We start from the raw sequence: 13,511 nt of genomic DNA on the forward strand, positions 1-13,511 counted from the left end.
ACCCCCCCCCCATGTTTGGGACCCCCTGTATGACCTTTACCGGGGTAATCAGGACGGATGGCGGATGCAATGCTTTACAAGCTGCTAATAAAACAATTATAAATACACATTTTTTTTACCTGCAAAACACGGCATTTATTTATTTATTTCATTGTTTTTTAAGGTGAACTTCTATTGTTGGAGAATATTTCTCTGGCTGTCAGTTTGCATTTGTATCTTCTATGCTGGGAAAAGGTTTCTTTGAGTTGTGATGATTTGGTTTGTGATTCTGATGGGTCACCATTGTGAACTAACCATCCGTTTTACTCTTCTAGAAGATCAGGAAATATTCCCGGACACATTCCTTGCTGACCCCCCAACATTAATAAAAGGGGGCGTTCAGAAGAGGGCGACAGACCCCAGTGTAGGCGAAGGGATGATGGCGTGCCCCCTGTCTTCTCTGACAGCCAATGGTGAGTTCACATGGGGAATGCCCTTCATCACTGAGCTGACAACACTGTCTCTGCTGCACTGAAATCCCAAGCAGTGTTGTCAGCCCCGGCCAGTTCTTCTCTGTATTACTAATAGCGTGTTAGGAGGCCTGGATCCCAAATGGGAAAACAGATTTGATGAAGAGAGGCAGCTCTGTAATGTGGGGTATCCCTGAGGGTCCCCAGAAAAGTGTCCAAGGATGAGAGTGCCCCCGGATAGTGTACGTCCAGTAAATGTTTATCAAATGTTACTTCAACTTTAAAGGATAAATGTAAAGGTGTACAACCCCCCCTCCCATCCCCCGATACCTGCTGTACTTACCTTTGGGGTGGGAGCTGTCAGGGCTCCCACAGGTGACCCAGTAGTCCAGGGATTCTCTGGGCAGCACTTCCTGGAAGGAGCAGATGGATTCTGATTGCTCGGCGCTGTCACAGGGAGTCTATCTGGTCCGTCTTGTGAGCGCTGCACAGAAAAGAGCGGATATTTCCAATTCCCTGACCACTGGACCTGCTGAAGAAACCCTGACAACTCAGGATGGCCAGAAGTAAGTACAGAGGCACCTGGGGGGGGGGGGGGTACGGTGTTCATACACCCTCTGCACTGCATTTGTATTGTGGAGCTCACGGTGAGCTGACTATCTTCTACCAACTGTCTTGGAAATTCGCTTTAACGAATTTCTCCTTACCGTGAGTACTCGCAGTTGGATGTGCAGAAATCCCCCATAAAGCTGTGCTAATCTCGCTTACCACGACTGCAGCTAAACTACACGATTCCTGCCCATCCAGCTACTTTAGCTTCTGTTGAAATGTGGTGGTGGAGCTCCGTTACCCTAGAATGATCACACGACACTCTAAGGTTGGTGTTGCAATTCACATAAGGGCCGGTTTCAGACTCAGCCCCCGGTTTTATTACAAGCAGACACGCCCCCCACATGAATAAAGTCAATCCCCTCCCACCGAACAATGCAATGGGGAGTGCCTATACACGGGATATACATTCCGATTGGAGCATAGCCTTTCCTATTATCTATCACTGGTCCTCCCCCATGAGCCTTCTGAGGTCAGCAGACTTCCTCCCCTTCCCCCCCCATGAGCCTTCTGAGGTCAGCAAACTTCCTGTCCTACTAGCTCCTATTGGTATGTAAATTCTCTGTACAAGCATCCCCTACGCTAAACATCAGTCTGTACCTGGATGGGCCCGATACGATCTTTATTAAAACACATCCATCCAAGATACAGTTCAGATTGGTAATGGGTTGTAAGATATGCATAAGCCTACACGCGGAGTTCGTACCGCTTGGCGCCTTGCGTTATGATGTCCATGTGGTACTATGCTGCTGATATGTGGATACAGGCCCGCGGTCTACTGCCAGCGGCATTCGCATCGAATGCCGTGGTGGTATACACGCCGGTCTATAAGCGCAGATCTGCCATCTCATCCATTACCGAGCTGAGTACTGTAATACATACATTGTACATGCGCATGGCCCAATTGCAGCCTTCAGAGCTTTAATTAAGCCACACGAGAGACATATGAATAACACTCATATATGACACATTTAAAGTTCGACCAACAATACAAAATTTCCATGACACAGTGCAGCAACTTAAAAGGTGAAACTAATATATGAGACTCATTCCATGCAAAGCAAGATAGTTCAAGCCGTGATTTGTCATCATTGTGATGATTATGGCTTACAGCTCATGAAAACCCCAAATCCACAATCTCAGAAAATGAGAATATTGTGAAAAGGTGGAATAATCTCGGCTCAAAGTGTCCCACTCTAATCAGCTCATTCAGCCATAACACCTGCAAAGGGTTCCTGAGCCTTTAAATGGTCTCTCAGTTGGGTTCAGTAGGAATCACAATCATGGGAAAGACTGCTGACCTGACACCATCACTGACACCCTCCATAAGGAGGGAAAGCCTCAAAAGGGAATTGCAGAAGAAGTTGGATGTTCCCAAAGTGCTGTATCAAAGCACATTAATAGAAAGTTATGTGGAAGGGAAAAGTGTGGAAGAAAAAGGTGCACAAGCAGCAGGGATGACCGCAGCCTGGAGAGGATTGTCAGGAAAAGGCCAATCAAAAGCGTTGGGGACTTTCACAAGGAGTGGACTGAGGCTGGAGTCAGTGCATCAAGAGCCACCACACACAGACGGATCCTGGACATGGGCTTCAAATGTCGTATTCCTCTTGTCAAGCCGCTCCTGAACAACAAACAACGTCAGAAGCGTCTTACCTGGGCTAAAGAAAAACAGACCTGGTCTGCTGCTCAGCGGTCCAAAGTCCTCTTTTCTGATGAGAGCAACTTTTGCATCTCATTTGGAAACCAAGTACCCCGAGTATGAAGGAAGAATGGAGAGGCCCAAAGACCCCAAATATGGAGGAAGAATGGAGAGGCCCAAGGACCCCGATTATCTAGGAAGAATGGAGAGGCCCAAGGACCCCAAATATGGAGGAAGAATGGAGAGGCCCAAGGACCCTGAGTATGGAGGAAGAATGGAGAGGCCCGAGGACCCCGAGTATGGAGGAAGAATGGAGAGGCACAAGGACCCCGAGTATGGAGGAAGAATGGAGAGGCCCGAGGACCCCGAGTATGGAGGAAGAATGGAGAGGCCCGAGGACCCCGAGTATGGAGGAAGAATGGAGAGGCCCAAGGACCCCGAGTATGGAGGAAGAATGGAGAGGCCCGAGGACCCCGAGTATGGAGGAAGAATGGAGAGGCCCAAGGGCCCCGAGTATGGAGGAAGAATGGAGAGGCCCAAGGACCCAGAGTATGGAGGAAGAATGGAGAGGCCCAAGGGCCCCGAGTATGGAGGAAGAATTTAGAGGCCCAAGGGCCCCGAGTATGGAGGAAGAATGGAGAGGCCCAAGGGCCCCGAGTATGGAGGAAGAATGGAGAGGCCCAAGGGCCCCGAGTATGGAGGAAGAATGGAGAGGCCCAAGGGCCCCGAGTATGGAGGAAGAATGGAGAGGCCCAAGGACCCCGAGTATGGAGGAAGAATGGAGAGGCTCAAGGACCCCGAGTATGGAGGAAGAATGGAGAGGCCCAAGGACCCCGAGTATGGAGGAAGAATGGAGAGGCCCAAGGACCCCGAGTATGGAGGAAGAATGGAGAGGCCCAAGGACCCCGAGTATGGAGGAAGAATGGAGAGGCCCAAGGACCCCGAGTATGGAGGAAGAATGGAGAGGCCCAAGGACCCCGAGTATGGAGGAAGAATGGAGAGGCCCAAGGACCCCGAGTATGGAGGAAGAATGGAGAGGCCCAAGGACCCCGAGTATGGAGGAAGAATGGAGAGGCCCAAGGGCCCCGAGTATGGAGGAAGAATGGAGAGGCCCAAGGGCCCCGAGTATGGAGGAAGAATGGAGAGGCCCAAGGGCCCCGAGTATGGAGGAAGAATGGAGAGGCACAAGGACCCCGAGTATGGAGGAAGAATGGAGAGGCCCAAGGACCCCGAGTATGGAGGAAGAATGGAGAGGCCCAAGGACCCCGAGTATGGAGGAAGAATGGAGAGGCACACACTGCAAGATGCTTGAAGTCCAGTGTGAAGCTTCCACAGTCTGTGTTGATTTGGGGAGCCATGTCATCTGCTGGTGTTGGTCCACTGCGCTTCATTAAGTCCAGGGTCAGCGCAGCCGTCTACCAGGAGATTTTGGAGCACTTCATGCTTCCTTCCACAGACGAGCTTTATGGGGATGCTGACTTCATTTTCCAGCAGGACTTGGCTCCGCCCACACTGCCAAAAGCACCAAAACTTGGTTCAATGACCCTAGGATTACTGTGCTTGATTGGCCAGCAAACTCACCTGACCTGAACCCCATAGAGAATCTATGGGGCATTGCCAAGAGAAAGATGAGAGACATGAGACCGAACAATGCAGAAGAGCTGAAGGCCGCTATTGAAGCATCCTGGTCTTCCATAACACCTCAGCAGTGCCACAGGCTGATAGCTTCCATGCCACGCCGCATTGAGGCAGTAATTGCTGCAAAAGGGGCCCAAACCAAGTACTGAGTACATATGCAGCTTCTACTTCTCAGAGGTGCGATATTGTTCTATGTACAATCCGTGTTTTATTGATTGCATGGAATATTCTCATTTTCTGAGATTGTGGATTTGGGGTTTTCATGAGCTGTAAGCCATAATCATCACAATGATGACAAATCACGGCTGGAACTATCTTGCTTTGCATGGAATGAGTCTCATATATTAGTTTCACCTTTTAAGTTGCTGCACTGAAATCAATGAATGAATGCACCAGATTCTCATTTTTCGAGTTTCACCTGTATATATATATATATCTCTCTCTCTACAGTGTATATATATATATCTTTCTCTCCATCTATCTGTCAACAAATAATATATATATGAGAGATAGATAATGTATATGTCATTTTTTTTTTCAATTTAATTGTATTTTCTCTGGTTGACTTCCAGGGTCACCACCTGCCCTGCGTTCTGTTAGGCAGCAGCATGCGTTCCAGCTGTGCGCACACTTCTGGGTGCGGACATTCTGCCTCCACTGCAGCAGACATGTGAGTGCGTGTGAGATGTGAGACACTGTCTATGCTCTGAAGAGGAGGGTTCAGCCTCGGGGTCTGTGTAGTGCCGGGGTGTGTGTGGTGCCGGGATCTGTGTGGTGCCGGGGTCTGTGTGGTGCCGGGGTCTGTGTGGTGCCGGTGTGTGTGTGGTGCCGGGATCTGTGTGGTGCCGGGGTCTGTGTGGTGTCGGGGTGTGTGTGGTGCCGGGGTCTGTGTGGTGCCGGGGTGTGTGTGGTGCCGGGGTCTGTGTGGTGCCGGGGTCTGTGTGGTGCCGGGGTCTGTGTGGTGCCGGGGTGTGTGTGGTGCGGGGGTCTGTGTGGTGCGGGGGTCTGTGTGGTGCCGGGGTCTGTGTGGTGCCGGGGTCTGTGCGGTGCGGGGGTCTGTGCGGTGCCGGGGTCTGTGCGGTGCGGGGGTCTGTGCGGTGCCGGGGTCTGTGCGGTGCCGGGGTCTGTGCGGTGCCGGGGTCTGTGCGGTGCCGGGGTCTGTGCGGTGCCGGGGTCTGTGCGGTGCCGGGGTCTGTGCGGTGCCGGGGTCTGTGCGGTGCCGGGTCTGTGCGTTGCCGGGGTCTGTGCGGTGCCGGGGTCTGTGTGGTGCCGGGGTGTGTGTGGTGCCGGGGTGTGTGTGGTGCGGGGGTCTGTGTGGTGCGGGGGTCTGTGTGGTGCCGGGGTCTGTGTGGTGCCGGGGTCTGTGTGGTGCCGGGGTCTGTGTGGTGCGGGGGTCTGTGCGGTGCCGGGGTCTGTGTGGTGCCGGGGTCTGTGCGGTGCGGGGGTCTGTGCGGTGCCGGGGTCTGTGTGGTGCGGGGGTCTGTGCGGTGCCGGGGTCTGTGCGGTGCCGGGGTCTGTGCGGTGCCGGGGTGTGTGCGGTGCCGGGCTCTGTGCGGTGCCGGGCTCTGTGCGGTGCCGGGCTCTGTGCGGTGCCGGGGTCTATGTGGTGGTGTATACCTTCAAGGATAAGTTTGCCTCTTGTAACATGTTACACCCATATTCAGGGTGTAACATATCACAAAATGATCGAAAGAACTGAAATCAAATGGATGAAGGGGGCGGGGCCAGGGACAGGATGGGGAGGAAAGGGTGAGATGACACCGAGCCCCCAGGATTGAAAGAACTGAAATGCAATTAATGAAAGGGGCGGGGCCAGGGACGTTCAGGATGGGGAGGAAAGTGTGAGATGATGCTGGGCCTCCGTGATTTAAAAGAACTGAAATCCAGTTAATGAAAGGGGCGGGGCTAGGGACGTTCAGGATGGGGAAAAAAGAATGAGATGATGCTGGGCCTCCATGATCGAAAGAACTGAAATCAAATGGATGAAGGGGGCGGGGCAAGGGACAGAATGTTTATTAAACATATTTTTTTTTTTAAATATTCAGGCATTGCATGGACACCTGAAGAAGGACCCCAAGAAATAAACAGAAGAGAGGACGGTCATGTGACTGCAGCTCCAGGTAAGTGCAATGGGCATTTGAGGGGGTGATGGGGGTGGGAAGAAGGGGTGCTAATATCCTGGAGTTGGGTGTTGTGTACTGACCCAATCATCAGTGAAGTCACATGTAGCGCCGTCCACTGGGATCTCATGCCAGCCAATAGCTCCGGGCTCAGCTGCACCGCGGAGACGGTCAGCAGTCCGCACGTCACTTCTGAAAGAACGAATGCCGCCTCACCCGCTCCTGGCACCAGGGGTGAAGGCCTTCCTCACTGACCGTGTTTGGGAGGGGGTTACAAAGTCCTGTTGGCGTGTGCCAGAGAGGCTGGAAATACCACCGCAGGCTGGCGTACACTCCACGCCCATGAGCCTAAAGGGGTGTGCCCCGTGATCTCAGCGCGTTTCGTCCCTGTGATGCGGGACTTCCTCAGGAGACCCGGAGGCGGTATATTTTATATGCTGAATTGGTTTTATCTTTAGCAGTGGATTTTTAATACATATATATATATATATATAAATGTATATTATCTGCTTCCCCGCCGCCCTATAGTAGAAGTACTGCTACAGGGTGGCAGGGCTGCACAAAATCACGTATACATACGTGACTTTTATTTCCGGGTAGGGGGCGCTCTTGTGCTGCCCTACCTGCATCACTATTGGCTGCTACACATGTCAATCACCGGATCCCGGCTGGCGAGTCCCATCTGGCACTAGGTGATTGTTGGGGAAAGCTGACAGGAGAAAGGTCTGTATGCAAACAACACAGGTCTCTCCCCTGTCAGCAAGGACATGCTGCTTTGTATGTCTCTGCACAGCATGTCTAACTGGTAACCCAGCACACAGTTAACCCTTTGATCACTCCTCATGTTAGCCCCTTCCTGCCCAGTGCCATTAGTACAGTGTCAGTGTTTTTTATTAGCACTGATCACTGTATTGGTGTCACTGGGGATGTCAGTGACACCAAGCTAGTTCCCCCCTCATTTCAGAATGCCAACTGCAGTCCCGCTATAAGTCGCTGATTCGCCGACCATTACTAGTATACAAAAAAAAAAATTTCCAGTATCTATCCCGCCATTTGTAGACGCTATAACTTTACGTAAACCAATTAATTTACACGTATCGGGATTTTTTTTCAGCGAAGACACGGAGCAGAATACATTTTGGACGAAATTTATGATGAAATTTTATTTTTAACCCCTTGACGCCGAGTGGCCGCATATCTGCGTTCAATTAGAAAATACATATGTGCTGAGAGCGCGCGCCCTGCACACTCCCAACACGTGTCCGCGACTCACGGAAAGGTCCCGATTTCCCCTTTTGATCGGGACCTTTTCCGAACATGTGACCGCCATGACGGCGAATCACGGCGGTCACATGACCCTAAAACGCCTCCCGGCTTCTGAAACTCATAACCACCCCCCGTCCGGACGTTGTATATTAACGGCCAGAGGGTGGCAGTGCAGGGGCGGGTGGACGTTTATAATCGACCTCCCAGCCCCCTGCTTGTGCGTGCTCCCTGGGACACAGGACACAGTGGAACACCGATCGTCGGACGGGACCTCTCTGCGAAGTCCCGATCATGTGATCACTGATTGGCCAATCAGTGATCACATGAACAGTAGTAATCAAGATGTCACTTCTGACAACATTGCTTGCTACGTGTGAAATCTGTGAATGATCACAGAGGTCACATGGTACAGAGCTATTCACAACAGCCTTGTACCATGTGACAAGCTGTGACCAATCACAGCTCACACAGTAGTTCTCAATGGCTGCAGGAATGCAGCCAGAGAGAAGGAGAAATGATTCCTCTTACAGCCTTTATGGGTGTAAAAGCAATCAGTGTAAAAAAAAAAAAATCTTCCTCACCCCCGACAAGTAGGACAGTGTCACCATGGTGACAGTGTACTCCTAGGGGGACAGTAGATAGAAAAAAAAAATAATAATAAAAAATAAAATAAAAATGTTTAAAAATTATAATGTTTGGTTATAAACTAATTTGGGTTTTTTTTTTTTTTACTAAAAAGATAACTGAATAAATTTTGGCCGAGATTTATGATGAAATATTATTTTTTGGAAAATTTTGTAAGAAAAACACTTTTTTTCAAAATTTTTGGACTTTTTCATTTACATAGCAAAAAAAATGAAAATCCCAGTGGTGAATAAATACCACCAAAATAAAGTTTTATCTGTCTCAAAAAAATGCTAAAAAATTCATATGGGTACAGTGTTGCATGACCGCGCAATTGTCATTCAAAGTGTGATAGCGCTAAAGCTGAAAATTGGCCTGGGGGGCAAGGAGGGGGGGGGGGAAGTGTCCGGACTGGAAGGGGGTGAAAGTGTCCGGACTGGAAGGGGGGGAAAGTGTCCGGACTGGAAGGGGGGGAAAGTGTCCGGACTGGAAGGGGGGAAAGTGTCCGGACTGGAAGGGGGGGAAAGTGTCCGGACTGGAAGGGGGGGAAAGTGTCCGGACTGGAAGGGGGTGAAAGCGTCCGGACTGGAAGGGGGTGAAAGCGTCCGGTCTGGAAGGGGGTGAAAGCGTCCGGACTGGAAGGGGGTGAAAGCGTCCGGAATGGAAGGGGGTGAAAGTGTCCGGACTGGAAGGGGGGGAAAGTGTCCGGACTGGAAGGGGGTGAAAGTGTCCGGAATGGAAGGGGGTGAAAGTGTCCGGACTGGAAGGGGGGGAAAGTGTCCGGACTGGAAGGGGGGGAAAGTGTCCGGACTGGAAGGGGGGGAAAGTGTCCGGACTGGAAAGGGGGGAAAGTGTCCGGACTGGAAGGGGGGGAAGTGTTCGGACTGGAAGTGATTAAAGGGTCGGGAAGCGCCGGTACAAAGTGGTTACGTTTTTTCTGGACATGTTTTTTATAGCAAAAAATATTTTCTTTTTTTCAAAATTGCCGGTCTTTTTTTGTTTATAGCACAAAAAATAAAACACACACAGTCATTCAGATACCACCGAAAGAAATTTCTATTTGTGGGAAAAAAAGGACGTAAATTTCATTTGGGTGCAGCGTTGCATGACCGCGCAATGGTCAGTTAAATTAACGCAGCGCTGTAACGGTAAAAATTGCCTGGTCAGGAAGGGGGGGGGAGGGAATCCTCTGGAGGGCGAGGGGTTATATATTTATAACATCTAAATATATATACAATGGGGATCGAAAGTTTGGGCACCCCAGCTAAAAATTTGTAATAATGTGCATAAAGAAGCCAAGGAAAGATGGAAAAATCTCCAAAAGGCATCAAATTACAGATTAGACATTCTTATAATATGTCAACAAAAGTTAGATTTTATTTCCATCATTTACACTTTCAAAATAACAGAAAACAAAAAAATGGCATCTACAAAAGTTTGGGCACCCTGCAGAATTTATAGCATGCACTGCCCCCTTTGCCAAGCTGAGACCTGCCAGTGTCATGGATTGTTCTCAATCATCGTCTGGGAAGACCAGGTGATGTCAATCTCAAAGGTTTTAAATGCCCAGACTCATCTGACCTTGCCCCAACAATCAGCACCATGGGTTCTTCTAAGCAGTTGTCTAGAAAACTGAAACTGAAAATAGTTGACGCTCACAAAGCTGGAGAAGGCTATAAGAAGATAGCAAAGGCGTTTTCAGATGTCAATATCCTCTGTTCGGAATGTAATTAAGAAATGGCAGTCATCAGGAACAGTGGAAGTTAAAGCAAGATCTGGAAGACCAAGAAAATATCAGACAGAACAGCTCGCAGGATTGTGAGAAAAACAATTCAAAACCCACGTTTGACGGCACGATCCCTCCAGAAAGATCTGGCAGACACTGGAGTTGTGGTCACTATTCCACTATAAAGAGATACTTGTACAAATATGGTCTTCATGGAAGAGTCATCAGAAGAAAACCTCTTCTATGTCCTCACCACAAAAATCATCATTTGAACTTTGCAAATGACATATAGACAAGCCTGAGGCATTTTTGAAACAAGTTCTGTGGACCGATGAGGTTAAAATGGAACTTTTTGGCCGGAGTGAGCAAAGGTACGTTTGGAGAAGAAGGGGCACAGAATTGAATGAAAAGAACCTCTGTCCAACTGTGAAGCATGGGGTTGGATCAATCATGCTTTGGGTTGTGTTGCAGCCAGTGGCACAGGGAACATCTCACGAGTAGAAGGAAAAATGGATTCAATAAAATTTCAGCAAATTTTGGATGTAACTTGATGCCATCTGTGAAAAAGCTGAAGTTAAAGAGAGGATGGCTTTTACAGATGGATAATGATCCTAACACACCTGGAAATCCACGGGGGATTACATCAAGAGGCGTAAACTGAAGGTTTTGCCATGGCCTTCACAATCTCCTGACCTCAACATCATTGAAAATCTATGGATAGACCTTAAAAGAGCCGTGCGTGACAGACAGCCCAGAAATCTCAAAGAACTGGAAGACTTTTGTAAGGAAGAATGGGCAAAGATACCTCAAACAAGAACTGAAAGACTCTTGGCTGGCTACAAAAAGCGTTTACAAGCTGTGATACTTGCCAAAGGGGGCAGTACAAGATATTAACTCTGCAGGGGGCCCAAACTTTTGTAGACGCCATTTTTTTTTGTTTTTCTGTTATTTTGAAAGTGTAAATGATGGAAATAAAATCTAACTTTTGTTGACATATTATAAGAATGTCTAATCTGCAATTTGATGCCTTTTGGAGATTTTTCCATCTTTCCTTGGCTTCTTTATGCACATTAATACTAATTTGTAGCTGGGGTGCCCAAACTTTCCATCCCCACTGTATGTATATATATACACACACATATACAGTGGGGCAAAAAAAGTATTTAGTCCCCACCAATTGTACAAGTTCTCCCACTTACAAAGATGAGAGAGGCCTGTAATTGGCATCATAGGGAGACCTCAACTATGAGAGACAAAATGAGAAAACAAATCCAGACAATCACATTGGCTGATTTGGAAAGAATTTATTTGCAAATTATGGTGGAAAATAAGTATTTGGTGAATATGAAAAGTTCATGTCAATCCTTTGTTATATATCCTTTGTTGGCAATGACAGAGGTCAGACGTTTCCTGGAAGTCCTCACAAGGTTGGCACACACTGTTGCTGGTATGTTGGCCCATCCTCCATGCAGATCTCCTCCTCCATGCAGATCTCCTCTAGAGCAGTGATGTTTTGGGGCTGTCGCTGGGCAACACGGACTTTCAACTCCCTCCAAAGGTTTTCTATGGGGTTGAGATCTGGAGACTGGCTAGGCCACTCCAGGACCTTGAAATGCTTCTTACGAAGCCACTCCTTCGTTGCCCGGGAGGTATGTTTGGGATCATTGTCATGTTGGAAGACCCAGCCATGTTTCATCTTCAATGCCCTTGCTGATGGAAGGAGGTTTGCACTCAAAATCTCACGATACATGGCCCCATTCATTCAGTCATCCTGGTCCCTTTGCGGAGAAACAGCCCCAAAGCATGATGTTGCCACCCCCATGCTTCACAGTAGGTATGGTGTTCTTTGGATGCAACTCAGCATTCTCTCTCCTCCAAACACGACGAGTTGTGTTTCTACCAAACAGTTCTATTTTGGTTTCATCTGACCATATGACATTCTTCCAATCCTCTTCTGGATCATCCAAATGCTCTCTAGCAAACTTCAGACGGGCCCCGACATGTACTGGCTTAAGCAGGGGGACACGTCTGGCACTGCAGGATCTGAGTCCCTGGCGGCGTAGTGTGTTACTGATGGTAGCCTTTGTTACGTTGGTCCCAGCTCTCTGCAGGTCATTCACTAGGTCCCCCCGTGTGGTCCTGAGATTTTTGCTCACCGTTCTTGTGATCATTTTGACCCCACGGGGTGAGATCTTGCGTGGAGCCCCAGATCGAGGGAGATTATCAGTGGTCTTGTATGTCTTCCATTTTCTAATTATTGCTCCCACAGTTGATTTGTTCACACCAAGCTGCTTGCCTATTGCAGATTCAGTCTTCACAGCCTGGTGCAGGTCTACAATTTTGTTTCTGGTGTCCTTCGACAGCTCTTTGGTCTTCACCATAGTGGAGTTTGGAGTGTGACTGTTTGAGGTTGTGGACAGGTGTCTTTTATACTGATACAAGTTCAAACAGGTGCCATTGATACAGGTAATGAGTGCAGGACAGAGGAGCCTCTTATAGAAGAAGGTACAGGTCTGTGAGAGCCAGAAATCTTGCTTGTTTGTAGGGGACCAATATTTATTTTCCACCATAATTTGCAAATAAATTCTTTCCAGATCAGCCAATGTGATTGTCTGGATTTGTTTTCTCATTTTGTCTCTCATAGTTGAGGTCTCCCTATGATGCCAATTACAGGCCTCTCTCATCTTTGTAAGTGGGAGAACTTGCACCATCGGTGGCGGACTAAATACTTTTTTGCCCCCTGTGTATATATATATATATATATATGTATGAGTGTATGTATGTGTGTGTGTATATATTGTGACAGTGTGACGATCTGTCACCCAGGATTCTCAACAAGGCAGGTTGAGGGGCTCCAGGGTAAGTGTTTGATACGGAGGAAAGTGGCTTTTCACTTTCCTCCTTTTGTAAGGTCTGTTTTGGATCTGGAGCCTGGAGATTTCAAAGAGATCTGGGAGGGATGAAATCTCCAATCTTGGGACCAGGTTTTGGGAATGGCCAGGAGACTGATTGCACAGGTGTGTGCAGGTCTTTTCAGAGAGTCAGGATCAGGGTTCTGGGCTCCACCCCGGCAGACGGGAGTCAGGAGGGCTCCACCTGGAAGACAGGAGTCAGGTGGGCTTCACCTGGAAGACAGGAGTCAGGAGGGCTCCACCCTGGCAGACAGGAGTCAGGAGGGCTCCACCCCGGCAGACGGGAGTCAGGAGGGCTCCACCCCGGCAGACGGGAGTCAGGAGGGCTCCACCCCGGCAGACGGGAGTCAGGAGGGCTCCACCCCGGCAGACGGGAGTCAGGAGGGCTCCACCCCGGCAGACGGGAGTCAGGAGGGCTCCACCCCGGCAGACGGGAGTCAGGAGGGCTCCACCCCGGCAGACGGGAGTCAGGAGGGCTCCACCCCGGCAGACGGGAGTCAGGAGGGCTCCACCCCCGGCAGACGGGAG

The 13,511-nt window shown here is 49.3% G+C and overlaps 1 long non-coding RNA gene across 1 annotated transcript in view; it reads left to right on the forward strand.

Annotated features, from left to right (window-relative positions):
• Positions 1-382: 382 nt before the first annotated feature.
• Positions 383-13,511, forward strand: part of LOC149434980 (uncharacterized) — a 63,658-nt gene continuing 50,529 nt past the window's right edge. The window contains exons 1-3 of the long non-coding RNA XR_016308582.1: positions 383-452; positions 4,908-5,005; positions 6,381-6,455. This is a non-coding gene — a long non-coding RNA (uncharacterized LOC149434980). The remainder of the gene's footprint in view (positions 453-4,907; positions 5,006-6,380; positions 6,456-13,511) is intronic.

Source organism: Staurois parvus, unplaced genomic scaffold (assembly GCF_062004578.1).
Source record: "Staurois parvus isolate SC_StPar_1 unplaced genomic scaffold, SC_StPar_1.0 ptg001634l, whole genome shotgun sequence".
Lineage (NCBI taxonomy): Eukaryota > Metazoa > Chordata > Amphibia > Anura > Ranidae > Staurois > Staurois parvus.